The following is a 24,808-nucleotide window of genomic DNA, read 5'->3' as shown; positions in this document are numbered from 1 at the left end:
TCATCAACATGGAACGAACAGCCTTTCCTGGATTTATAGGGGGATCCGTTTGGTATTTAATAAAGGATTGTGGCTGTTGTTGTTTCAGATAATAGTGAGGAACAGCTGTTCGCAGTTGCAGCAACGCACGGCAACTTATATTTGCTCCTCTAAAAAGCATACGGAAGGGGAGCTTTATTCAGATTGTTCCCCCAGCTAATTCAGTCTCTTTCCTTGGCAGGAAACTCAGCAGTGAGGGAGGGGGCAAGGAATTTAAAATTTGCTGTCTATATTTATTCTACCAATGTAAGAGATTTTTAGATCTGCATACTTCCAAACAAATAAAGGTTGCAACATTCAATTATCTTGCTTTCCTCCATTCCTTTTCTATTTATTATTTATTTGTTTCATTTATATTTCATCTTTCCTCCAGTAGACTTAAGGGGAGAAGAATATATGATTTATGTCCTGCTCCCTACTTGATCCTCACAACAAATCTGCAGGGATATTGGCAAGTCTCTGGGTATCGTCCCAAGTCTGAGTCTTTAGTACCAAGTCCCAGGCCTGATTCGTTGTTACAAAACAAGTGTTTTCCCCCTGAAGGGGAGGGGTGGGTGGGTGTCGAGTCCAAGTAATTGACCAAAACAAAACAAAGAACCGAGTTCAGTCAAAGTCGAGTCAAGAGTTTGACTTGAGAGCAAGTCTCACAACTCAAGTCTCCCTCCCTGCAAGTCCTCGAGGGAGATCAGTGCCATTCAGGAAATAGCAACTGTCCCAAAATAACCTTAGCACATTTTTAAAGCAGGTTTCTCAGATACCTGCATTTTCCAGAAGGTGGAAGAAGTAAAAAAAAGAGAGAGATAGAGGATCTGTTAGCATGGATCATAGAATAATGGAGTCGGAAGAATCCTATAAGGTCATCTAGTCCAACCATCTGCATCATGTGCAGATTGATGTTCCCTCACCGCATGTGACCCTAACCAACAGGGAAGAGTTGATCGGTGAGGTGGAAATTATGGGAAACATGGGTGGAAGGGACTCATCTTCTTTGGATCCATTATACAAAAGCAGGGGAATGCTAATTTAGCCAGGCATGCACTCTGGACTTTAAGGAAGCTAATGCCCAAAGTATAAAGCGATATTGAATGAAATTCCTTGGTCTGAAATTGGAGGCAAAGAGTGTTTATTAGTGATCTCCATTCATCCTGGAGAGACATGAGAAGTGGGTAGCATCAAACTAGTCACACACATTCATCATGACTTACTGTCATGAACTTCTGGTCAAATTTCTTTTTGATTCTGTTGAAGTGCAGAGACTGACAGAGGAGAATAGCTACAAATTCTCCAGATAGTCCACCCTTTTTCACATTAACCAGCACTTACAGTTTCAATAGCTCACTCTGAGACATTAGTGGTAGAAGAATAAAAACATTTCATTATTTAGTTGGGAGCAGATCAACGGCAAACTAATGGACATCCACTGCTTCCAACAGGCTGAAAGACAGAGAAAGGAACACCCAGCAGATAAGGAGGGCTCTCTTTGGATTCAGAGACTGGAAGGAACAATTGGCCAGTCCTGGACAGATCCTCCAATCACTCAAACCACAGGCAACATGCAAATAAAATTCCAACACTCACCTGATAGGGTTGTTGTGAGAATCAAATGAGATGGAGCTATCTATGCCACCTTGCATGTCTTATATGAAATGCATGCTAGGTAGAAGGTACGGCCAACACTGAACATAGAACAAACAAATGAAATAATAGTGAACCCAATGATTGCCATTGGTGGAAGTTAGAGTCCTGCAATATTTGGGCAGCCACTGAATTCCTATCCTTAGCTTAAAGAACACCATGAGGCCCTTTAAGCAAAGCATACCTCTCTACCCTGTATCCCATTATTTGGAGATGAAGATGGCAATCTGGCTGAGAGAAAGCAAGAGAGTCTGCAATCCTGACTTGTTAAGCGAATGCAAGGGGAGGTGTTGGAGCAAATAATTGGAGAGTACGATGAAATACCTCTACACTAGTGATCACTGCCTATACAAATTAGTCTCCTGCAAGAGATTTAGTATGTTCAGCAGCAGCATCTGCCATCAAGTCAATTCTGGTTCATGGCGACCCTTTTTCGGGTTTTTCCAGGAAGAGAATACTGAGATGGTAAATATCTATTCCCTTCTTCTTGCCCAAGGCCACGCAGGCTGGCTCTGCTGGGAGGCACAGTGACAATTCAAGCTCCCAACCTCTGGCTTCGCAACCAGAGATCTAAACCACTGACCTATCCAAACAGTCCTCTCCATGGCGCAACAGATCAGGAAGACTTCGACAAACATCCCTCCACAGAAACAAGTCTATGTATGCTAAGACATTTGCAGCACCACATTATGTTGCAAATCTGCCAGCCAGGTATTCAAGGAGGAGAGCTAGAGGTTTCCTGGGGAAGTTAAAGGGCCAAGGCCAAAACAGAAATCACAGCTGAAGTCTACAAGTGGAGAGAGAAAGCTTTCCTCCATTCCATATGGGATCTCACCATGTCTCTCACCTCCACTTGCCTAGAGAAGCAAACTGCCCATATTTCAAAAACAAGGAGGGGTATAAGGAATAGGAGTGACAGATTTTGGCCAGAAATCCCATGCTGACTGGGGAATTTTGGGAATCATAACCTGACAAAGTAATTTTTCCAAGATCCAGGTAGTTGTGTGTCCTACCTTTTTTTTTTTTTCATCTAGAGAGATCCACTAATGGTGTGGTCCAGTGATTCAGTGGCAACCCAGGTGTTCTTGGACTGCAACTCCAAGAAATCACGGGGAGCACAGCTAGTGGTGAAGCCTTCTAGGAGTTTCAGTCCAAAAACATCTGGGGACCCAAGGTTGGGAATCAATGGTGTAGTTGGCTGAAGTGACTAGACAAGGGCCTAGAAGACCATCCAGTGTGATGAATCCATTCTAGGTTTCAGCCTGTGCTTTATGGGAGCTTTCCAAGGTGCTGAACCCTAATCCCAAAATAGGATCAGAACCTTAGGTAATTCCTGTAAATTGCAGGATAAAACTCAGAGCGGATTCACAGCACCTCCAAAATGGGAGCCAGAATTCTCTAGAGAATAAGTTTTAAATACAGACAACTGGACTGCTCCCAAATGAGAAACCCACTGTCAAAGTTTAACAGTAATTTTGACATTTGGCTGTTAACAAGATGCCTTTCCCATGGAGCAAATGCATACTGACAAGCAAAAATCCCTATGCGTATTTTGGTAAATTGCAATCCATTACTAGATCTATATGAGTGAGATTTCCTCCGACAATGAAATGTTACTACCATTTCTTTTATAAGTCACAACATACACTGTCCAAGCAAAGGTTTTCAAACCACACTCTTTTCTGTTGCTACAGCCTGCAGCTTGCTTATACATGGTGCATTTTACTCCAAACACAGAGCTACTGTGAATCCAGGACACTGAAGAATAACTACAGCTGCAACCTTACGCAAATCTACATCAGTGCAACCCCCGCTGGACTCAGAGTTTTCAAGTAGACATGCACAAAATTTGCACTGTACAAAAATAAAAGAGTCATTGTCCCCACCCCTTTATCTGCTGCCAGAGGTAGCTGTCTAAGTCTGCCTAATGGTAGGGCTGGAGCTGCATTCACACATTTGGCCATTCTGCATTTATTTGACAGCATGCATTAAGAGAGGCAGGAAAGCTGTCTGCTTACAAAATGCCTGTCCACAGCTGCTTCTGATAGGATTCTACATGATGCCAAAGACTAGCCTCTGTGTAAACATCATCACAAAGACAAAACCAGAATTAGTTGGCCTGACACCACCAGCAGAGGCTGCTGAATGGGAAGTCATAGGGTAGGGGGATCTGCTTCATGTTTTAGCCTGAACTTCAAAGGAGCTTTCAGAGAATCCTAGAACCGTGGCGCTGGAAGAGACCTAGAAAGGTTATGAGTCCAGCCACCTGAAAAAAATTAGATAAGCTACTTCATGTGCAAAGTTCATCATCTTGAATAATCCCTGCAACGTTTGAAATAGAGTGGACCCTCGACTTACAGACGGCTCGACTTACAGACTTTTCGAGTTACAGACTTCTCTGGCCGCAAAATTTAGATTCGACTTGCAGCCGGAGAATCGACTTACAGACCAGAAAAAAACCAAAATGGAACAAAAATAGAATAAAAACTGCCAGTTATGGGATTAATCAGTTTTCAATACATTGTAGGTCAATGGAGATTCGACCTACAGACTTTTCGACTTGCAGCCACCATTCCAATACGGATTAATTCTGTAAGTAGAGGGTCCACTGTACAAAAGCCGTGGGGGAATGGTTCCAAGCCCCCCCTGCAGATGCCAAGAATCACAGATAACAGTGAACTGCACATACAGTATAACATTGTCTCTACTTCCCTCTAGTGGTCTATTCTGGTAGTTGCACCATAAAAGTACGTATTTCTGGATATTGTCATTTAATATTTTTAATATGTTCAGACTGTGGTAAGTGAAACCGCTGATACTGATCCTGCAGATACGTGGGTCCTACTGTAAAATCCAGAGATGATTCACTGCCTCCGCTACCACCAACTCCAGCTCCACTAGGCTTTTGTTTGTCCATGGCAAAGGTGCTTCTCAGCAGGAAACGCCCACTCTGCTTAAAGCCCATCCTTTTGTTTATATCAAAGCAAACTCCACTGCATACATTAACCACCATGAGCACACTGTTGCAATACTACTTTTATATCAAGTCAGCATATTAAAATACATTAACTTGTTTTTCCATAATTAATTCCTTTCATCAATGAAAAGGGCAAAGATTAAGGCACGCCAATGATAACCTACTCATTCCCTTGATGAATGTCCTACTTTTCTGCTTCATCAGATGGCAGAACAAGCCAGCATCTGACATACAGGAGAAACTTGAACATTGCCCCCCCCCCAAAAAAAGCCAATGCAGCACCAAAAGGGAGGAGTAACAAAAAGCAGAGAGAAATCTACATAACATTTGAATGTGTTCAATTATAAACTTAGATATACATTTGGAAATAACTGATTGAATTAAAATGGAAATGCAATCCATCTCTCCAAGGTGGGGAAGAATGGGACCAGGTGATTAGCGTCTTCCAGGTGCTGCTAATTGTTGGTGAGTCTGTTTCTAGGACTCTGTTATGAATGGAATTTGGGGGGTTGGGACTACAAATCCCATAATTCTCCATTCTGTAAGTTTGACAGACTCCTTATAAGCATCAAAATGTAACTCACCTGGGAGAAAAGCCTAAGCCCCTGGAAGGCTTCATGGCCTAGCTCTGCCCAAGCTTCCTGCTCCTGCACTGGTGCCAGTTGGAAGCTTTCTTTCTGGATAGGAAGCGAGGTGGAGCTGGGCCTGGTTACATCTCAAAGCCTTCCAGCTGCCAAGAGTCACCATGCTGGCTGGGGTGATTGTGAGAACTGCGGTCTTAAAAAAGTAAACTTTTCTACACTGCGGTAATTGCCTTGGAGCCCGCCATCAAGTCGGCAGTGGAAATCTCCTGCTTGCAATCTTGTTTATTTAGACCACCGCTTCTGTTGATGCCGCAACTCCTACGACTGGGCAGGGAACCAGGTGGCCTGGCCCTTTGTTCTTTCTGCTCCTCCTTGACATGACCGACTGCCATTCTGTTTTAGCCCCTATGGCTCCCAACCGCCCTCTCAGCACTTGGCAACCAGGAAGAGAAAGAGCAGCCACTGTTCTTTTGTGCTGGAACCTGGAACCCTAGTTCTGGACCCCTAGAGTTCAAGGAAGTAGCAAAGAGGAGTGGAACCCAGTGAGTCTGGCCTGGCACAAGCCATTTTGAGGCCAAAAGCATCAAGTTGATAGTTGAGTTGGATGTTTTCTTCAAAAAGCTGAATCCTGGCCCCCAATCTTTTCCAAACCATGGACCTGTTGGGTGGACGAGGCACAAGTGCAGATGGGGGTGGGTGGGGTACCCATGCGTGCATGTGCAGGGCACTTGTACGTGTCAGTGGGCAGGGAATACACATGATTGTGTGCGTGCATGGGGGTGTGTGCGTGCGGGGTTGGTGGATCTGTCTCCATGGCCCTGTCCTGCCAAAGCCATGGCCGACCAGGGGTTGGGGACCCTGGCTCTATGGAAACTAAAATAAAAACATGTCTCTGCTGTCCCAGCATCTTGCAGCTGCCTGAGGTGGTAGCCCCAGTCTGCCAAAGGATGAGGGCAGCTCTACAGCTCCGCCACTTTTACCAGCCTGCCTTTCTAACATTAAGGGGACATTCATTTGTTGCTTCTGCCAACTAGTAGGTAGAATCTCTTTGTGAGTTGTTTCAGTCACACCAGGTGATGAATCCTCTCTGAGCTTTGCTCCAAACTTTATAGGAGTAATTTGAGCAGGAAAGTTGGCTTGTCTTTGGGTCTGAGTCCCAAGTCTGAGTCCGGGTCTTTGGTACCAAGTCCCAAGTCTGAAGTCTGAATCCCTATTAAAAACAAACTTTTTTCTCTAGAAAAAAAAGGGGGCAGGCTCTGAGTCGCAAATGAACTCGGATTCATTGGGGGGGAACCCAAGTTGAGTCATGTCACCGTTGTGACTGAAGCCCAACTGGACAGCGAGTCCCATGGCTTGAGTACTCATCCCTGCATTTCAGGTGCTGAAGCTTGGGAAGCCCCCTGTAAAATTTAGGCTAATTCCCAGTAGGGACGCTCTGCCCACTAACAAACGTAGAATCATCAGCCATCCCTGGTTCAACTTACACCCCTTGTTTCTTCAGTCAAGAAAAGCATTTGATGCAAAGGACCATGAAAGAGCAAGGCACTGGAAAGAGGTGGGGAGAGACAATGCCCCTCTCCTTTTCAAACTAATAATAACTCCCCCTTTACTGCTTTAACATGTAAACAGGATGCAGACAGAGAGCATTAAGGATCAGCCAGCCTTGCATCTGGCTTGCCTTTGGGCCATACCATCGCTCCGTGTTTAGGTGAAACTGAATCCCTCTCTGCCTCCTTAAAAGGCTCTTAAGAGAGGCTCATGTTTTAAAAAGAGAAGAGCCCTTGAGTTTCTTTCCCATCCTCATCTTTCAACAGCATTTCCTTCCAGGGAGCTGTCACTCCTGCATGCTTGGTTTTTGCTTTATCCACGTCCTGCTGGCCCAGCTGAAGAGCTGTTGATAGCAACAGATTAGCGCGGACTTCAGAGAGGGAGCTTGTATGACAGGTGGGGAGTTAACAGGCTTCTTCTGCTCTCTAGCTGGAAGTGGTGCTCAGCTCTTTCTGATTGTAGCAAAGAGCGACAATTCATCACCAGATACTAGTCAGGCATGGACACCAGGAAGATTGAGACCAGGTAGCTGTGCTTTAAGAGAGAGATCCTGCTTTCTTCCCACAGGTAATCATCATCATTATCTGCTGAGCTGGAAGGGACCCTATGGATCATTGAGGTCAGCCCCTGTCAAGGAGGCACAGCAGGGCATCGAACTCCCAACTTCTGGGTCCAGAATACCTAAACCACTGAGCTATCCAGCAGTTTATAAGATATGTTCATAGTATATAAGACATTTACTTAGGCATTGCCATAAAAGAGAAAATAAATACAAAGGAATCTGCATAAAACACACAACATATCCCCTCATGTCTGCTGTGTTCTGTGCCATCGAGTCAGAACAAACTTAGAGCAACTGCAATATGAATTTCAGGGTGCAGGAGATACTCAAGGGGTAGTTCTACCAGTGCCACTGACCCCAATGATTTTTTTCATGGCCAAGTGGGGATTTGAACCCAGGTCACCTCAGTTCTAATTCGTGACTCAATCTGCTGCACTCTGAAAAATGAGCAGATGATTTTGGTGCAAGTTCAGTGAAGCTGTCAGAGAATTTCCAGATGCCTCCTTTCCCTTCTTAGAATTCTCTGTGCGCAACCAGTCACAGAACTAGATTGCACAAATGCACGAGCAACAGATTCCACATTTCCACAAACTCTGAAAGCGCACAACCACTAATGCCACAGTTCTTGCACCAGCGCAGCGAAATTGTCATATGCAGGTCTTTAATGCTCAACCAGATTTAGGCGGTGTCATTTTCCAAACAGAGAACACCTGCTAGTAAAGGACAGTCCTATGTATAGAATCACAGAATAACTGAGTTGGAAGGGGCCTATAAGGCCATCAAGTCCAACCCCCTGCTCATTGCAGGAATCCAAATCAAAGGAGATCTGACAGGTGGTTGTCCAGTTTTCTCTTGATTGCCTCCAGCACTGGAGCACTCACTACCTCCCGAGGTCATTGGTCCCATTGTCATACTGCTTTAACAGTTGAGAAGTGTTTCCTGATATTCAGCCTAAATCTGGTTTCCTGTAACTTGAGCCCATTATTACATGCTCAGGGATAACTGAGAACAGATCCTGCCCCTCCTCCCTATGACTAACTTTCAAGCATTGGAAGAGTCTTATCCTGTCTCCCCTCAGTCTTTTCTCAAGGCCAGACGTGCCCAGTTATTTCCATCTTTCCTGATAGGGCTTGGTTTCCAGTCCCCTGATCATGTGTGTTGCCCTCCTCTGAACTTGCTCCAGTTTGTTGGCATCCTTCGTAAGGTGCTGCATCCACAACCACACTCTACTGTTTTGTCTGAGAATTCAGCTCTACAGTGCAAACCTGCACCATATTCATGTCCAGCTTTGAAGTAAGTAGAACTGTTTTAGAACTGTTTCCACTTTGTTTGGGTAAAGACGGGAACCTTTAGGGGGACAACAAGGGGGGGAAAGAGGAGAATCCCAAAGCCAGAATCCCAACACAGAATCCCACAGCCAGTAGGGTTGGTGCACAAGCTAGCTGCAGATTTCTGGCAGCGGTAAGTCCAAAAAAAGCAACTTTCTGAATCTCCAGGCAGCAAAACTGTGGCAAAGTAAAGGAAACTAAAGTTTGGGGGATAAGGCCCCTCAAGAATCTCAGAGGCTGTCAAGCACTGTCACCTGTTAGAGAGTGTGCAACATCCTCCTATAACAGGCACACACACACACTCACATGGAAAGTCACTACCCACATCTGGCCGGATACTGATCTGAAGCAAAGAGAGGGAGGCACTTATGAGAGATATGGGGTGGAGGGAGAGAAACCACAGTAAAAACCACTCACGCTTCTTCCAACCCATTCTGTTCCAGGCCAAGGTGTGCTCCACAGCCCCTTACATACTTCTACCGAAGTAAAAAAGAAACAACGAAAGAGAGTCACAGACAAGTATCCTTTTGATAATCTCAAAAGCAATGGGATTTTCATCATCCATGTGTTGTTCTTAGCAAGCCCTGTTGCGATCTAAAATAATTTTGGGATGGCTTAGGCTTGAATGAGCCCACTAAGAGCCATGATCATGACAAAAGGCCTGCTCCTGAAGGAGATTTAAGCCTGCTAGAACAGATACCTTCGAGATGAGTCTGCCTGGCTCTTTTGCATCATCTCCTGCAGTGGGGGCATGACTTAGAGGGATTAAGATCCCAAGTGCCCATCCTTCAAAATATGCCATTACAGGACTGGTCAAGAAAGAGCCTTTCTGAAAGCAAAGCAGCTTCAAGGCTCCATAGTGAAAACACTCACAGCCTGATGCACCTTCTTCAAATAACACCTGGGGGCAATTTATTTCAAGCAGAAAATGTATTGCCTTTAAGAGACAGCGTGCACACTAAACAGGTTTTTTTTTAAAAAAAAAAAAAAACACAAGCTTTTGTAACATCGAGTGCATGCTTCTGCACTTCTCAGCATTTTATGTTCTTTGATGACACTTCAATATAATGTTTAACTAGATTCCAAGGACATCTTCCTCCCCCTTGAAAGAAAAAGAGGGTGGTGTATATGATGTTCCCCATCACCACCTCATTATCTGGTGATCAGAAAACTTTCAACATGGCCTGAAGCATATTATTATGGATCAGACCCCAATGTGGTCAAATTGGTACTGACTAAAAATCCTGCTGCATAAGTTACACCTGCAGAAGGGCGATGATTCAACTGCGAAAGGGGGATTTGTGATCATTACAGACATCCTCCTTCTGTTCTAAAGCTTGCTAAACTCTGGAGTAATCTGTTTCATGGTGTGGAAACTGTGGGAACTGCAGGATAGAAGGAGGAGCTGTTTAATTACTGAAAATCCCCTCCTACCAGTGACACCATCATTGTGTCAAAGGTGTAATGTACACAACCAGAGTGTGAAATAAGAAATGGAAAGCTAGGTTTAATTCTGCATTGAAACATGAATTTGACCCAACTCCAGGAGGCAGTGGAAGACAGGAGGGTCTGGCATGCTTTGGTCCATGGGGTCACGAAGAGTCGGGCATGACTTAATGACTTTTTAAAAAATTGCCTTTTTTGTAGCCACATCACACTGTTGCCTCATATTTAGTTTGTGATTTATGACAATTCAAAGAGCCTTCTCACTTGTGGTTTTGCTGAGCCAGGTATCCCCCATCATGTAACTGTGCAATTGGTATCTTTTTTTTCCCAAGGGCAATACTTTGCACTTACTCATGTTGAATTCAATTCTGTTATTTTCACTGTGCAATCCTATCAAAGTCATTTAGAATTTTGTTTCTGTCTTCTGGTGTATTAGCTATCCCGCTCAATTTGGTATAATCTGCAAATTTGCAAGCATTCCCTGCACTCCCTCATCCAAGTCATTCATACAAATATTGAAGCACCAGGCCTAGGACTGAACTTTGGGGTACCCGTGACCTCCTCCCAGTAAGAGAAGGACCTATTAATCATTGCCCTCTCAATACGATTCTGTAGCCAATTGTATATCCACCTGACACTTGATCTATCCAGCCCACACCTAGTTAGCTTGCTAATCAGGATATCATGGGACACTCTTTCAAAAGCTTTGCTGATGTCAAGATATACCATACAGCATTCTCTCTGTCTATCTGGGAGGTTACTTGATCAAAAAATGAGTTTGGCAGGATTTGTTCTTGACAAATCCATGTTGGCTTCTAGTTATTACTGCATTGTTTTCTAGGTGCTTGCACAATGACCGCTTTACAATCTGTTCCAGAATTTTGCCTGGGATTGACGTCAGGCTGACTGGCCTGTAGTTCCCAGGTTCCTCTTTTTTGCCCTTTTTGAAGATAGAGTCATTTTCCTTGCGCCTGAAGTACCCTGAATGGACCCCATCATCCTGTTCTAACAGCCCACCTCTCTGGAATCACCAATGCAGATTTTCATTGGGTTGGATTCCTGCTATTTCAAAACCAGATAATTTTGCTAGAGTTGAGGCCCCCTCCAGTGACAAGGCCAGATCCCAAGATAAGCAAGGCCACATTTTCTTGTTCCCATCCCACCACTCTCATGATACATAGTGTGAATGTTACCCCTTTGTCATCTCTCAGACACTCACTTTCACATCTCTTTCTTATTAACATCCACTTCTTACTCCTTCTCTCTGGCACCCTCTCTTGCTCCTTTTCACTCTCTCTCTCTCTCTCTCTCTCTCTCTCTCTCTCTCACTCACACACACACACACACACACACACACACACACACACACACACACACACACACACACACACACACACACACACACACACACACACACACCCCACCCAGCAAGCTATGTCAGGGGAGACAGACAAGAATCTCATCTGATGGTGTGCCTTCACTTTAACACCTGAGTCACAGGTGGCCCCTCTCAGCCTAAAACCCGTTACATTTGCATACCTCCCCTTGCAAATGACCCTTTATGTTGAACATTCATTTGTTTGCAAGGGGTGGTAGCTTTTTTCTGAATATACCATGCAATATTTGATACATCCGCTCGAAAGAAAGGCAGAAAGAGAAAGAGAGAGATAATCTGGATAAATGAAAAATAACTCCATCAATGATTCACGGTTTCCACCATCCATTGTGGCCCCAAATCCATTTAAACTCCTTGCTGGAAAAGCAGCCTCCTCTTTCAGTCTTCTTGCAAAGCACAGAAATATCATTTTGATTGCCGCCTGCAATGTTTTCCCTGCTACGGAGAAGACAGTTGCCACGACATTTTCCGGAAGGGTTTGAAATGCTGATGAGGGCTTAACATTAAGATTCACAGCAATGGACTGTGGTCCCTTAGATCTACAAAGCCAGGGTGGTATTTGCTAGAGGGAAAAAAAGGAGGTGGGTGGGATCCTATTCAGTGATATAAATAGCTCTGGTTGTGTCTTTCAACACAGGATTCTTTTAATCACATGTGGGGAGAGGGGGGAGGAATATAGATTTTTAAGAACCTGCAGCTGTATACCTCTCTTCACCTTCTGACATGTGCTTCAAGTCTATATATCTTTCATCAAAGGAAAACACAAATTTTCGTTCATTTGCAGTGCTCTAAATGGGCCAATTCCCTCCTCTGCCTACTGTCTCGACTAAACAGGGCTGCCCCAAGGTATTTTGCTGCTTGAAACAAAGGTAGCTCTTAGGGGGAAGTGCCAGGAATTACAGACAGTTGAACTCTCCCCGCTGCTAAGTTGTTTTAGCATGATAACTCCTACTTCACAATGTCACAAGAGTTGAAAAGAAGAAATGAAACTTAACACACATACACACGTACAATAGCCATCCAGTCCATCATTTTGGAAATGTTCTATTACTGTTATATGCCACCAATTCGCATCCAACATGTGGTGATCTTAATAGGGTTTCCAAGGTACGTGAGAGATTTAAAGACTGGCTTTACCAGCATCATCTCCCCACTGAGTTTCCATGGTGAGGATTTGAACCAAGGTTTCCTGAATCACTTTTCAATTTCCTGATATCATTAAGTGGCATAAGAAGACAGCTTAGTCAGTTCACAATGTTGGGAAATCAAACAGTTACTCTGCTCCTCCATGGAAGGAGAAAGGGAAAAAGCAAAATGTTTTTTTTTTAATCTATTAGGAAACTGCCAATGAGCTATACCACTTAGAAAATTTTTGAATTGAAAACTTCCTCCCGGAAGGAGAGAGGAGAGAGAAATGAGGGGGCTGTTGTTGTTTTCTTAAGGGAAGTGAACAAAAGAGGGGCACCAGAAACACATGTGCCATTTGAATGCAAGGATCCCACCAAATGGCATACAGACCTCCACCCAACCTTAAGTAAATTTATTTGGCCTACTCCAGCCTGCTTCAACTGAGTCATGTAAGCACCTAGTCAGACGCTCTGTCCATTACAACAAAACACATACTTCTATTGTGTGTGTTCTGTACTGACAACTTGTAACTGACTTATATTGACTCTAATAAGGCTTTCAAGGTGAGTGAGATGTTGAAGGAGTGGTTGTACCAATTTACTTGTGAATTCCATGGCTGAGAGGGGATTTGAACCCTGTTCTCCAGAGTCCTAGTCCATCACTCTATCCCCTACACCACACTGGAAATCCTCACTTCTATTAAGAACACCAAAATGGATTAGGTTTTTGAGGCATAGAATTCTGCAGAATTTGAAAGTTTGTGACACTTTATGGATGCATAGAATGTATGTATGCATATATTCCCTGTCTTTAACAAAGGCTTCAGAAGCCAGATTGGTCTCACATAGCAAAATATTAATATGAACCGATAAGAGAACATGGTTTCTAAATGATAGAAGTTCCGGTCCCCTGCCTTTTAGCACAAGTGGCATTTCGGCAAGCTACTGGAGTCAATCTCCCAACGGGAACACTGACAACATGTACCATTTCCAAAGGTCAGATTCTCTTCTTTGTGCACTTGATGATGATGCTGACCTTAAGATTTTTTAAAAAAATTAATAATAATTGAGCAGCTTCTGCTGTTCAACCTTTCTGGTCTTTCTACAGTAGCAGGCCAGGATGGGATGGTTTGCCTGTCCTATGACTCATCCACTGGAGAACCAAGATCCAAAGGACTGGGTTTCGGCAAAGAATTACAGGCTTCCCAGTTTTTCTAATGTGAGTTTCTTTATTATTATTATAAATATAATAGCACAGGCCTATTAAAATAGACGGGTCTTCATAGTCACCACTTGCATCAGTTCCATTGATTTCAATAAATCTGCTCTGGTTGGAATTAAATTGGATTTAACCCTACAGCCACAGCAGCAACACTTGAATTTCTAATCAAGGCAGCAAGCTTCCAGGATCAACAGTGATCCTCAGGTTCATCCATCTTCTATCACAAGCGCTTTGTAACTCATTTGAGAAGCCATTGCACGTTCCCATAGAAGAAAGAAAAGAGAGAGTGAGGAAAAGAAGGAGGGAGAGAGAATAAAGTAAATGATCTCCCCAAAGAATCAACGCTGAAAGCACAAAGCCATATAAACTGGGTTGGGAGAATTATGGAGCCTCTTTGCCTCCTCCTCAGAGGACCAGAGAGCTCCGTTTCAAGCCCAGTGTAGCAATCAAGGAGAGGAGAGGGAGCTATTATCATAATGCACAATAGTGTTTGAGAGAGCTTTTGAAGTTTTCAACGGAGATGCTATAATTAAGGGGAAACAATCAAGGCTCGCCAGTTGCCATCTAAAGCAGAGAAAGGAAGACATCATGATCTAAGCTTCCCTCTGAGATAATGAACACACACACACTGCATAGCAGAAGAACCTGGCTGTAACTTTATCTCTTTTTTTCCCCTTCTAGTTGGAAGGAAGGAAGGAAGGAAGGAAGGAAGGAAGGAAGGAAGGAAGGAAGGAAGGAAGGAAGGAAGGAAGGAAGGAAGGAAGGAAGACTTCAACTTCCAGGGTCCCCCACACAGAACAGGCACTGATCATGCTATGTAGGAAACTTCATTAGCCCACAAACTGCCTTGGCTACCCTTTGGGAAGAATGGCGGCATGCAAATAATGTAAATACTGTACATCCATCCATACTGGTTGGGACACAAAGAACTGCAAAATTCACCAAGTGAGACTTGTGCATTCATTTCTCAAACCGCAGAGGCATTTCATGCCCGACAGAAAACATATTTTGGAATTGGGGAGAAACTTTTCTTCATTTTTAAAATTGGTTATACAAGCCACTAAAAAGCAACACTCAGATTTCTGAGAATAGGGAAGAAAGCTCTTGTGGGTGCATGAACATGGAGAAGTTTATGATTTCTTAAACTAAGCTCCCTGGAATTGTGTAGCCAGCACGATTGTGGCTATGCTGGTGGATTCTGAGAGCTGTAATACAAAAGAAATTCCCAAATTTTGGTGAGTGTGTTGGTCTGGAATCTATGCTGTTATCAGAAAGCACTTGTGCTCTCCCTGCCTTCTTACTTTTGTCCACCGCAGCTCAGCTCTTGCACTCGCCTTCTAGCAGCTGAGTTCTAGAAAAGCTGTTCCTATTAACCACAGGTAAGATTGATTAGATGCGTTCCAGAGAGACAGGCACATGGGATAGCTTTGAAACAAAGCTGCTTTCCTCAGAATGAGATGGTACAATACCCTACGCTGACATCTCCCATTGCTTGCTCAGCAGAGAACCCTTCTGGGGCAAGATAACATTCCCGAGGGATCATCTGATACTATCACGACAGCCTCTTTAATCCATTCAAAAGCTTGTTCTCCTTCCATTTCCGCTGCCAGCCAAAGAACTTTGCCTTGAGCAGTTTGAACTGAACTTCTGATCATAGGCTAAAATAGATGTTGTACAGAAAGATTTATTTTGTTCGAAACATGGAATGCTTTATTTTTGCTTGATCTGCAAGCCATGCTGAAAGCCCTTTCAGCTGCACAGGGGAGTACAAATGCTATAAACAGACAAACAAGGAAGAAAGCAAACTCATACAGGCAATTCAGAAACCCTTAGACAAAGCAAAAGCAGAAAAATGTATGGGGAAAGATGCTAATTTGAATTTATTTTGCATATGCTAATTTATTGAAATCATGCACATTTAGAAAGCTTTAGTCTGATTTAAGCAAATGTGCAATCCATCTTACCTCCATGGTTGTGACCAGGCTGATCCATTCAACTGTTTCATCTGCTCTTCGGGAGCAATGAATTACTGGTGCAAACTTAAGGATCCAGAAACCTTCTTTGATCTGGTTCTATATCTTTGAGATCAGGTGCTAGTCATTCCTAAGAGAGGAAACAACTAAAAATCAGAGGAAGTCTGAACAATTTGGAAACTGTAAATTGGTTAAAGAGACTGTGGTCAGCAGCTGCATCAGAAACATTCATTTTTAGCCTATAAAAGAACAGAACAGATTTTTGAATATTTAGTTTCCCTTTATTACATACATAAATATTACATCTCCAAAGACCTCCACTGCAGTAAATCTGATTCTGGAGAGATTTTCAGGATGAATCCTCTTCAACATTTAGATATGTGAAAACCAAGAGACAAATAAGTAAGTCTATGTTTTGTTTGCAAAATCCCACATTGCCTGTAGTTTGACTGCGATAGACTTTTCTAGACTGGGGTAATTGCCTTTGTGTCCTCCACTAACAAATTGTTGCTTCAAGCCTTTGAATTGAAAGAGAATACTGACTTCCTTCTGCATGTTCCTTTCCCTCTCTTTCATAAGTTGGAAGCAGTTGTTTGCTGGCTGTTGATCTGTTCAGTGGGTTACTACTATGTGTACAGTAAAGAAAACAGTATGCAGAAGTTTGTAATTTCAAGCAACTGTAAGAAACCTTTGTTATTCTTTCTCCTGCAAACGTCTCAGAATGAGTTATTAAGATTTTAAGTGCCAGTTAATGAGAAAGGGGTGGACTTGTAGCTATTCTCCTCTGTAGCTCTCTGTATAGCAAAAAAAAGAGAGGATTTTATCAGAAATTCAAAGCTCTGGTGCAGGAGAATCATCCTAAACATACAACAGCAAATATATGGAATTGGCCAACAACTATGAATTCCTATCTCAGCTTTTATTTCTTCTTTTTGCAAGAGTTTCATAGCGTACATTTCCTCTCCCTCCCCCATGTGCCATCTTTTAGTGAAAATAACAGAGTTAACTGAAAGTGGATTTCCAGTCACGTCTTGTATTATCAGGCGGAGGTAGTGAGACCCACAATGGGGTCCAAGCGGGCTAAACTCACCCAAAACCTATCAAAGTCTTTGCTTAAGTTGACAGTCCTCTCCCTCCCCCATCTTCAATGTATGATTATTCCTGGGTGGGCAATATATGAGTATATTACAAGGGGAAATCACACTATGTAGGCATTTCCTGTGACATAGAAGGAGGGAGAGTCAGGGAGGGAGATCCTGGACAATCTTCTCCCTGAGATGCTAGCTTTTCACATTGAGAGGAAAAGCTCAGAGAGTCCAGATAGGAGTTTACATCTACCTCTGCAAGAATCTGCTGGAATTTTTATACAGTACACATTTTTACACATTTCCCATTTCACAGTCAGTATCTTCCTCAGGTCAGGGGGAAAACATCAATTATTTCCTTGCAAAACCAAGTTGTCTCGTCATGTGAAGCAATCTGACAGTTACTACCATTAACACTAAGCACACTTTCCCTGTAATATCAGACACCTTGTAGCTGACAAAAGACATCATTTTCACTTTAAGTGCAAGAGAGAGGGGAGGAGTGCCAGGAAGGGAAGAGAAAATGGCATTAGGCCTACGAGGAAGAGAGGAGGGAGAGAGAGACTCAGGTAAAGCTAGGCCTGGGATACATGGACATTAGCTTGAAAATATCATACAGTTTTGTATTCAGCATCAAGGGGAGACAGAATGGTGCAGCGGTTAAAGTAGTGGCATGTGGATTCAGAGGTTGGGAGTGTGATTCCACCCCGTGCCTCCTAGGGCAGGAGTCCCCAACATTTAATGGTAGTAACTGTCAGATTGCTTCACATGACAAGACAACTTGGTTTTGCAAGGAAATAATTGATGTTTTCCCCCTGATCTGAGGAAGATGCTGACTCTGAAATGTACAGCAGAAGTGCAGGCATTCACAAAGCAGAATAACTTCAAGTACCCCAGAGTCACCCACCCCTTTTCTCATTAACTAGCACTTACAGTCTCAATAACTCATTCAAAGACATTTCTAAGAGAATGAATAAAAGGTTTTATTACTTATAATGAAATCGATAAAACAGAAAACTGACAAACATGACAGCTTCCAGCAACAGACTTCATTAGAGAGAAAAGACACAGAGCAGAGAGGTAAGACTCTCTGTAAATTCAGAGACAGGGAAAGAACGACTTGTCAGTGCCAAACAAATTGACAGTCACCCCAGGCCAGAAAGGTCCTTCCCAGCCAAAGTTGCTAAATGCAGCATGCAGGGTTGCAAAAAGTCTTAACTTTTTTCACACATTCTGCCATTCATTTACCAATCCTTTTCTAGCACCTGCCACAAGAGATGAACAGCCCAACCAGCAATATAATGAAACCTGTTTTTGAATAACACAATTGTTAGGTCACTTTGCCAAACACTGCAAAAAATAACAGGAATGCACTCCTTCAAAAATAAGACAAAATATTATTTTACAGCTTTTGTGGTCTTTTACATGACACACTGCTTTTGCATCTTGGGAATGGAATTTAAGAACACCAAATGAGATTGTCCAAGAGTGAAGTCTTCCCATATCTGCTTTTAAAGAATCTCTCTCTTGCCTGAGCTCCTGAAGTGAGTATCCTAACTAGGTTCAGGAGTCCTTGGCTGGTGGCTCTTGTCCTTGCAAAAAAAAAAAAAAAATACTGGACTAGGTTAGACTTGGTGCAGGCCCATCAAGGCACTTATGCTGTTAAGGAAGAGGGCACACTCGAAATCACTTAACACAAATTAGTTCTGCCTCAGCTGTTTGAGATCCACAGTACATTGTTTTTGTTTTACAGATTTAGAACACATCAGGAGGGTGGGAACTGGGGGGGATAGATTTTTTTTTAAAAAAGACAGATTTTTGGACAGAACACCATTTACCTCTCTAGGAGAAATTATTACATTTTGCCTCTTTGGCTTCCTATGCAAAATGAGCCCTCTTGTTTAATCAAGAAAACAACGCACCTCTCTCTTACATGAATACTTGTTCTTAATTAACTTGATTGTTCACTAATGTGTGCTGATGTTTTGCAAGCCAGCAGCCAATGATTGTGGTTTTATTATTTCTTTTTGTAAAGTTTGCCATCAGGATGGAAAGGTGGAGGTACCTGCCCCAGGGAGCTTATGTAGGGAAAACAAAGAGAGGGGTGGAAGTAAATGGAGGGGGAGAACAGGGAGAGAGACTGCACTTGGAAAGATTGTATAGTCTCTGTCTCTTATGCCATTAGTTGTCAAACTTTTTTGACTCAGGACTCCCTTGAGTTACTAGCCACTGGTTCAGGCTCCCCGGTACAACACTTTGGACGAGGGAGCAGAGAAGGGGAAGGGGAAGCCTGGCCTGAGTAGTAATTCTATTTTTTTTCTCCCTGAAAATAATTTATAATTATGGAATGGATCGTGAAGAAAGCTGACAGGACAAAAAATACATATTTCCTTTTAAATGTAACATTGAAGGAGAGCTTGATCGATACCACGGACCACCAGAAGGACAAATAAGATGCTGGATCAAATAAAGCCTGAACTATCTCTAGAAGCAAAAATGATTGCAATTGAGGCTATCATACTTTGGGTACATCATGAGAAGACAAGTCTCATGGCAGCCATGGCTTCCATAAACTCCAGACCTGTTCCGGCCAACTGTATGTTGAAACTCCACTGAAGCAGAAATCTGGAGGACCTCAACATGACAGTGCAGTAGATGTATTCTGTCAGCCTGGAAGGGAGCGTGTTGGGTTGCTGGGAGAGCAGTGCACCAACACCAATCCTGTTTGGTCCCGGTAGTACAGCATGAGGTGAAGACCCTCCAGACCTGGGCTGATGTTAATGTTGCAGAGCTTGATTTTCTGGTAAAATTCCCTTTCCTTCTGTACACATATTTAGCAACTGACCAAACAGATCAACAGCAAGCAAACAACTGCAGTGAGAAAAGTGAGGGAAAGGAACACTCAGCAGAGAGACGGGCTTTCTTTGAATTTAAAGGCAGAATTATTGGTTAGTGCTAGATAGATAGATAATCACCGCTACCCATAAAAGTCATTCCCAGTTACTCAAATTACAGACAGTATTTGAGGCTGCACATAAAACTCCAAGAGTTAATGGAGTTTCCATGAAGTTTATGACAATGACCTCTCCCCATCCCTTTGACCTGTCATGATGCTTCCACTCCCACCCAGGTTTCAGTTAGACATGCCAGGTTGGTCTTTTCATCTCCTATCCCACTGAAAATTGGTGCAGATTTATATTGGGCTTACTTGGCATTTCTCTGTGTACTCAAATACATAGGAAAAGTATTTGAATCCTAACTTTTTAAAAAGGTTTATGCCCTACAAAGCAGCAATTTGGCTTTTGAAAGGGCTAGGTGTGATAGCACAAAACATCTCCGTTTTTCATCTCTATCCACGGCTGTCAGGCAACAACATTTGAAAGAAAATGCTGTCTCTTGTCTTGCTGATCATGATCTATGGCGCTGTTTTTCTGCACCATTCAGAGCTTGTTTTGTGATGGCTGAAAGACTAGATACAAATAAAAATACAAGGTGGGGAGAGAGGCAGAGGCCAGAGGCAAACAGCAGGAGTTTGAGAGCCAGTGGTGAGCGATCACAAGAGATGCACACCAACAAATCTGGACAGCCACATGTTCCTATCGCTATTACAGCAAAAGAAGAAACGTGCCATTTATTTTCCGTGTACAACAGAGCTTGAGAAAGTCATGGCGGTTGACTACAACTCCCATAATCCCTATCCCTTGTGACCCTGGGCATGCTCGCTAGGGGGTTATGAGTTTTATATTTTAAAGATTATCACTTAAGTGACATGTCACCTGTGTTCAGAGGGCAGGAACCAATGGTTTCAAACTGAAATATGAATTGTAATACACTTCTCCCTTCAGCAACGCTGGAGTGAGGGGCATTGGACTCCATGTAGTTCAAAATCCACGTATAACTCTTATGCCTCCCAATATGTAACTACAAAGCATAAACAGTTGACCTGCTTCAGCCTCCTGGATTGACCCAACACCCTCCCTAGCTGCTACATGGAGCCGCCATGCCAGGAGTGGGAGCCACAACACCAACAACAAAGGGGGCCTCGGTAAGTCCAAGACCCATCCTTTCTCAGGCCACTTCCTGCAGATGAATAGCAGCACAGTATTCACTGACTATTTATTTATTTATTGGGGGTGGGAGTCCGTGCACAGCCAAAACCACACTGCTTGGACTCATGCAATTCAAGAGAGAAATGTACTGAATATGAGTAAGAACTTTGAGATGCTCCGAGCCATTAATGAAATATACCAACTCAGAAGATGATGGGGTCCCCTGTGAGTAGTGATGCAGATGCTGGACAAGGCATCTCCCAAGAATTCCATCAGGGCCAGCCCTCCCATTAGAAAGAATAAGGGAGATTCTGGCTACCATAAACAGCCAGCAAATTATGACTAATTTGTTGATTTTTTTTTTACTGATAAAGATCATATAATCATAAAATAATTGAGTTGAAAGGGGCCTATAGGGCCTTTGAGTCCAACCCCCTGCTCAGTGCAAGAATTCAAATCAAAGCAGAACTGACAAGTGGTTGTCCAATTTTCTCTTGAAAGCCTCCAGCGTTGGAGCATTCACCACCTACCAAGGTCATTGGTCCCAGTGTCATAGTGCTCTAACAGTTAGGAAGTTTTTCCTGATAGTCAACTGAAATCTGGCTTCCTGGAAGTTGACCCCATTATTATGTGTCCTGAAATCTTGTACACATCAACATAAGGGAAAGGGCTATCTTATGTACCCATGCACCTAGACAAAAGTGTTGGACCAAACATAAATGCCTCTTGCTTGGCAGATCCTGAATTCTATATGTCCGCTGTTGCCCCCCTGCATGGAAACAACCTCATCCTTTTCCAGGAAGCAAGGAGCAAAACATACATTTGAATCCAATGAAAAATGGGAAAGATCAAATGCAACACGGTATGAACAGACACAATCTCTGGGTGAGACACACACTTACACTTATATATACACACACACACACACACACACACACACACACACACACACACACACACACACCATGGAGGCATGCCCAGCATTTAAGCTCTGAGATCCCACAATGTTTTAGTATTATCCACGTTGGGGTTTAAAGCTTCCTTGGATTTTATCCCAGATTTGCAAATACAAAAGGCAGTGCCCGCAGCAAAAGCTGTTCTGGTCTATACCGTACAAAGACTTTGTTTTGACTGGCAGCCACAGAGGATGACATCAGGTGATCCTTCTGAACACCAGCAGAGAGGGGTGGGTGGGAGGGGGAAGGATAGAAGAGAAAAACAAGGTTTGTTAAATTGGCCAAGGGAAAGTGCGATGCAGGCAAGGGGGTGGGAGAGACAGTTCCTACCTTCCAGTGCTGGAAAAATCAATTCTAACTACCATCAATTGACTTTCAAGTATTTCTCAATAGCTTATTTATTCAATGGAGAGTGCATGTTTTTACCAGGTAAATAAATCCTGAACTGATTTTTAAATGTATTAAATCATTTAATATTAAGCTTACTTTGCCTTTGCCTTTAATATAGGTGTGGGGAATACCCCCCCTTCTTGGACTTTCGACTTGCATCATTAGCAATGGTACAGGATTACAACAGTTATAGGCCAAAATCCTGGAAGACCAAAGTTTTCCTGTTAGACCTTTAGCTGGATTCCTAGGATTCATATTGTTGATTGATTTTTTTCCCCAGAGGTTTATAATGACATGCATTGCTCTCGCTCCATATATGAGAGTTCTTAGTATGTTCTAGTTCAGAGCACATTAAATACATTGCACATTTATAACAGTTTGATACTAATTGAGTTACCATGGATATGTCCTACGGCATCCTAGAATATGTCATTTGAGGGTTCCTTGAATTCTCTGTTATAGTTCAGAGGAGGGTGCTGGAGCCGGCTAGTAGAGAATGCTAAGAACCTCACCTAAGTATACAGTATCATGCAGATGACAGACTAGGACAAGGAGAAGAGAAATTACAGAAGAAAAATCCAGAAGGAAACAGCTGAGATAAGATATACATAAATGCTAGACATTCATCTCAACGGACTAAATATTAGCCAAGGCTTCTTAAGCCGTAACCAAATATGATAATTATGTTGTTATATACTGTTATCTCCTAATAATTAACCAGACCCACCTTTTCAGAACAAGACTGAAGGTAAGGTTTTTCATTCTCTACATTACCACATACTGTTCAAACTCCCAACATCTGTAAACTACTGAGCTATCCAGCAGTTCATCTTTGTTGCTGTTTATAGAACCAGGCTTCAAAAGAACTGGATACCAACAGGGGTTGTAAATCATTAGTTAGTGTGAAATGCAACTGAACAACACTGTCCCTATATCTTAGGGCCTTGCATGAATGCTTTACCGTGTAGGCTCTGTATTCTAACTTTTATGACTGACAAAGTGGACAAATATTTCAAAAAAGCTGACATTAAAATGCAGTAGTCTTTAAGGTGCCAAAATGTCTTTCTTTTGTTTTGTTTTTGCTTTTTGTTGTTGAAATGTTGGCACAGACTAAGATGACTACAACTTCAAAAACTTAGACTAGGACTCTGGAGACCTAAGGTTGAATTCTGGTCATGGAAATCCACTGGGGGTGGCCCTGGTTAAATTATTAAATATCACATTTTCCTAGAAAGCCATATTACAGTCACTCTAAGTCAGTTCTGACTTGTCAGCACAAAGCATCCACATATACCTTAGTGCAGGTAGATCAGAGTTATGATGAGACATTCGGGTACAGAAGAATGCAAAAGTTCACACAGGGAAGGTTATTGTGCGCCATCAAGTCAATTGCAATTTACAGCAATTCTGTGAATTAATGACTTTCAGGAAAAAAAAATAATGTGCTGTCAAGTCACATAATGGCAACCTTTTTCCGGGTTTTCCGGGTAGAGAATACTCAGAAGTAGTTTATCAGTCCCGTCTTCTGGGTGGTGCTCTCAGAATATACAGTGTGCCCAAGGCCACATAGACTGGCTCTACTCACAGAGAGGCAAAGAGGAGAATCGAACACCCAACCAGATACTTAAACCTCTGAGCTACCCAACCAGCTCATAATTAGGAACCCAGATGGGCCCACACAGGCTAAAATCTATGGATTCCTTTATGAACTCATTCTGTCTCATATTACGTCTTCCTCTTTTCCAGCATAAGAGTCATGATGAACTCTCCTTCAAAATTACCCTTACAAGAACAGGTTGGATGAGGAACATGGTCACCATAGACCTTCTGCAGTACAAAGGTTGGTCTCTCAATTCTTCTCCAATTCTACAAGATTAGGGTTCTGTATAAAATGTCCAGAGTAGCTAAACTACTACACAGAGCCTCGGTTTGACGCAGTCTAAGCAATTCTTAATTATTATCCCTGTCCACATTAATCCCGTTACATCCGAGCAAGCAGGCAGTTACGCCACTGAGTAAACTGCTGTTATCTAGTCAAATGATCATTTAATGTCCTTTTATTTCAGAGTGTCTTTTTCTGCCGAAAGAAAATTGATTCCTTGGTTTTTATGTTCAGGGTATTTTGCCAGCCTGTGATTATGAACCCAAACCGAAAGCAGTCTCATCGATTTCACTTGGCTTCATGGTTTATAATCTTCCCAAACGTAAGAAGTCTTTTAAAATGCTTGGTGTCAAATAAAAGCAAGAAAAAACGAGACGGGGGGGGGGACTGGAGACGATGAATGCTTATTTGTTTTCAAAAATGCATTCTGCATCGCCATCTCTGGCTTTTACAAACCCAGGCTGCATCCAATCAACTTCATTATGATGTGGGGAAGCCTGTTATGGCAGCAGAAAATGATCCTCTCCGAACCATTAAACTTTAGTATTTGCAGATATTCAAGGTTTTAATCCTAGGAAAGCTCCTCAAATTAGGTTTGGTGGAGACAAC

The 24,808-nt window shown here is 42.8% G+C and overlaps 1 long non-coding RNA gene across 4 annotated transcripts in view; it reads right to left on the bottom strand.

Moving 5' to 3' along the window:
• Positions 1 to 24,808, bottom strand: part of LOC110076580 (uncharacterized) — a 184,595-nt gene that overhangs the window by 147,420 nt on the left and 12,367 nt on the right. For all 4 annotated transcript variants that reach the window (XR_013539226.1, XR_013539225.1, XR_013539227.1 and 1 more), the window contains exon 3: positions 15,829 to 15,967. This is a non-coding gene — a long non-coding RNA (uncharacterized LOC110076580). The remainder of the gene's footprint in view (positions 1 to 15,828; positions 15,968 to 24,808) is intronic.

This window comes from Pogona vitticeps, chromosome 14, assembly GCF_051106095.1.
Source record: "Pogona vitticeps strain Pit_001003342236 chromosome 14, PviZW2.1, whole genome shotgun sequence".
In the NCBI taxonomy this organism is placed as follows: Eukaryota; Metazoa; Chordata; class Lepidosauria; order Squamata; family Agamidae; genus Pogona; species Pogona vitticeps.
Note: the sequence above shows the minus strand (reverse complement) of the source record. Positions and strands in the feature narration are given on the sequence as shown.